This window comes from Pseudoliparis swirei, chromosome 8, assembly GCF_029220125.1.
Source record: "Pseudoliparis swirei isolate HS2019 ecotype Mariana Trench chromosome 8, NWPU_hadal_v1, whole genome shotgun sequence".
Classification (NCBI taxonomy): Eukaryota; Metazoa; Chordata; class Actinopteri; order Perciformes; family Liparidae; genus Pseudoliparis; species Pseudoliparis swirei.
In genome coordinates this window covers 1,797,977-1,801,838 of record NC_079395.1, presented here as the reverse complement: position 1 = coordinate 1,801,838, position 3,862 = coordinate 1,797,977, and the positions used below count along the sequence as shown (strand labels likewise).

The 3,862-nt window shown below is 41.6% G+C and overlaps 1 long non-coding RNA gene across 1 annotated transcript; it reads left to right on the top strand.

Moving 5' to 3' along the window:
* On the top strand, positions 1-806 carry LOC130198246 (uncharacterized). Its single transcript, XR_008832587.1, has 3 exons — positions 1-268; positions 465-593; positions 728-806. It is a non-coding gene; the product is annotated as an uncharacterized LOC130198246 (long non-coding RNA).
* Positions 807-3,862: the final 3,056 nt, after the last annotated feature.

Here is a 3,862-nt window from a genome sequence, read left to right as displayed (position 1 = left end):
TAAGCACTTATTTGATTGCCTTGATAATATCAATGACATTGTGGTTAATTGCCAGACATTGAAACTAAAGTTGACACTAACTTCTCAATTAGTGTAGAAGTGCAATAGTCATTATTTCATTTTAGTCATCTGGGTTGCGTAACATACCACTTAGCCTACTTACAAAAAGGCTGATTTTATTATCATTCTGATGACAACGTATGTGTTTTTGTAGACTCAGACAAGGATACTGGTGATGAAGGCCCTTCATCTTCACTTGCACATCAGGGTATGTAATGTATGCATCTTTATAAAACTATCTGCTATGACTTGAGATGTTTCACTTTTGCTATACTTATAGTGGCTTATACTGAGATTCAGGGCAAAGCCCTATTTTTAACAATACAGGTGTGAAAAAGCTAAATATGACTAATTTGACATACAAATAAATTGATACAACTGTTAAAATCCCTATATTACTTCAGGTGTGTCAAGTCAGCCACTCTCTGACAATGACACTGACACTGAGAACCATCCAGCAGTACCTGCAGGCCATGCAGTGACACGTGGGGATGGTGATGCAGCAGCCCTTGTGTCCCCACCTGGACCTCATGGTATGCCTTAATATTTCATATGAAATATATTGTACTTAATTCAATTCTTTCATCTGTACTAATGCCCCAATGAGCACTTCTGTCCCAACAAGTACATGACACTGATCCAATTCTCATGCTTTTGTCACTTTCAGATATTTCACAGTCAAGAGCAGCAGGTCCCTCTCAGCCTCGTTTAAAGGTTTTCCAAGAACCCTCCAAGGTGAGAAGAGGAGGCGTTCAATCCAGTGTGGTTTAACCACAATTCCTGGCTTGAATACTCACAAAGCAAAGATTCAGCCTACTGTTACGCATGCAGACACTTCTCCTGCCTGGCGCGTCAGAATCTGTTTTCTCCTCAGAATCAGGCTTTTCACACTGGAAAAAGCAACGCAAAGATGCTGGCTTTAAGTTGCATGAGAAATCTGAGTCTCACATTAATGCCATGTTTGCTTGGAATGAGCACAAGAGGCTATTGCTTACAGATTCTTCTATCTTAGATATGATTAACAAAGAGTACAAAAAGAAAGTTGAAGAGAATCGCAGTTACATTAAAACAGTTGCAGATGTACTGCTTTTGACAGCAACACAGAATATAGCACAAAGAGGTCACCGTGAATCGGAAGAATATGACAACAAAGGGAATTTCTTAGGAATTCTAGAAATGATCGCTAAACACAATCCTATGGTAGCCCAAAAAATGAAGGGACAACGAATGCAAAATACACAAGCAATACCATACAGAATGAAATTCTGCAGTGCTTAGCAAGTATGGTGCGTGATGAGATTGTGAAGGAAGTGAAGGAGAGTGTGGTATTCTCTGTCATTGCTGATGAAACCAAAGATCTGAAAAGAAGGAGCAGCTGTCATTAGTAGTTAGGTATTACTACAACGGGCTGTGCATGAAAGCTTTCTTGATTTCCAACATGCCCAACATCTAGATGCTAAGGCTCAGCGAAATGATCATCCAGTGTTTAGAAAGATATGGCCTTCAGTACAAAGAAAATCTTGTTGGACAAGGTTATGATGGGGCCTCAGTGATGAGTGGCAAACACACAGGTGTGGCAGCCAGAATTAAGACAGAGGCTAAACATGCTTTTTATGTCCACTGTAATGCGCACTGTCTGAACCTGGTCTTAGTTGACACTGTGAAGTCAGTTCCAGAGGCTGATTGCTTCTTCTCACTGCTTGAGAAGCTCTATGTGTACATGTCAGGATCTTATGTGCACCAGAAATGGCTGGATGTTCAAAAGGAGATGTATGGGGGCCAGCCTAGGGAGTTACAACAACTTAGTGACACAAGATGGGCATGTAGAGCATTGGCTTGCAGGAACTTCATGGATAGGTTACCAGCTGTGTTGTGTGTCCTTCAAAATATAAGCGAAGAAAATCATAGAGACAGATCCACTGATGCTCGAGGTTTGCTTGCACAGATTGACCTCACATTCATATGCCTCCTTGGAACCTTACGAAAACTGTTCGAAACACAAAGCTGCTTTCTGACCTGCTACAGTCACCTCAGTTGATTTAGCTATGGCAGTAGACATGGTGGAGTCACTTCACGATACACTTCAGGAGTACAGGACTGAGACATTTTGTGATCAACTGTGGCATGACATAGTAGAGACAGCCAAACAGTGTAATATAGCTGTTGAGAATAGTGAGAAGAAGAGATCACAAAAGTTAGCTCCAAACTTGGTGGGTCTTATGTGACATGTACTATAGGCTCATGGAAGGGTAATGATGACAAAGATACATTCAGACAGAGACTACTCTACCCCATCCTTGACTCCATGATTGGTGAATTGGAAAGAAGGTTCTCAAACCTAACTGTTTTATAATGAAGGGTTTACAGGCCCTAAACCCTAAAAAGCAGTACATTCCTTCAAGACAACCAAGTATTTGGCTTGGGTGAAATGTATGGTTGTGATCAAGAAGATCTTACTCATGAGCTTCACCAGGCTAGGAGAATTTTGAAAAGGAAGGCTGAGAGTGGGGCAAGAGAGTTGGCAAGCATTCTAGACTTGACTGTGTTTTTAGAACCGCACCAAGAGGTGTTTCATGAGCTCTTCAGGCTGTGCAAAATAGCTGTAGCCCTTCCAGTCAGCAGTGCTGCCTGTGAGCGGAGCTTTTCTGCTCTAAAGCTAATTAAAAACCATTTGAGGACAACAATGGTAGATAGCAGGCTAAGCCATTTAGGTGTGCTAAGCATTGAGTCAAGAAGAGCTAAGGCATTGAACATGGATGACTTTATAAAACTGTTTGCAAGCCAACACAAGAACAGGAGAATTCAACTGTTTTAAATGTATCTGGGCTGTTTTTTTTGTTGGCACTTTACTTTATACTGTGACAGTTTTTAATTGTATTTATTTTATTGGCACTTTACTTTATACTGTGACCGTTTTCAATATTGTTGGCATTATTACTTTATTTTAAGTTTGTTGGCACTTACCTGAGAATGTGCATTTTCTTTGTATATACAGTACTGTACAAGTTGTTAAAGAATAAAGTATGGAAGTTTTATATTACATTTGTATGGTGTCACTCTGTTGAGATTGGTAGGTCTGTTTATCTTTTAAATTAAACTTTAAACACAGGAATGTAAGACACTATAAAGTAATTAAAGTAGATATGGATAGTAGAGACAAAAATGGTAAATTAATGCTATTCCGTGCCCCCCGCCCCGATGTGCACTCGTACTTCATGCCACCCCTACATAAGTCAGTTCCCCACTTGGGCCACCCCAGTCAAAAAGGTCTGGACACGCCACTGCTTGAGAGCCCTGTGTTTGTCTGGTGCTGCGGGTCAGAGGAGAAGGAGGTGCATCCGTTTCGTGGCGCGAGGAGCACTGCGCGGAGGAGGAAGTGGAGGAGGAGGGAGGGGCGTGGCGGGGGGAGGGGGAGGAGGGCCGTGAGCGCCGCGGAGCGGGTCGGGGCGAAATTCTCACAATAACTCAAATAAATGCCCCGTCGGATATTAAAACACATTTGGGGGGAGTTTATGACCGAGAGAGTAACTTGTATTCTTAAATACGGATGAATGAAAAAAATGTGTCTCCAGGAAAGGGCCCTTTACTCATCCAGGGCAAGGGGCGGAGTTTGAGCACCACTAGGGCTCTATCTGTGCACGTGCCTGACTGTATGCTTTGGAATTCTCAATGTTATTTTAAATACCACATTTTCTCATTTTCTTATGTCTATAGCGAGATTTCACAAAATGTGTGTTTTGTGAAAGTCCTGGAATCCCATTTATCAGCATTTTGCAAAATACAACTGACACATCCCTTCTTT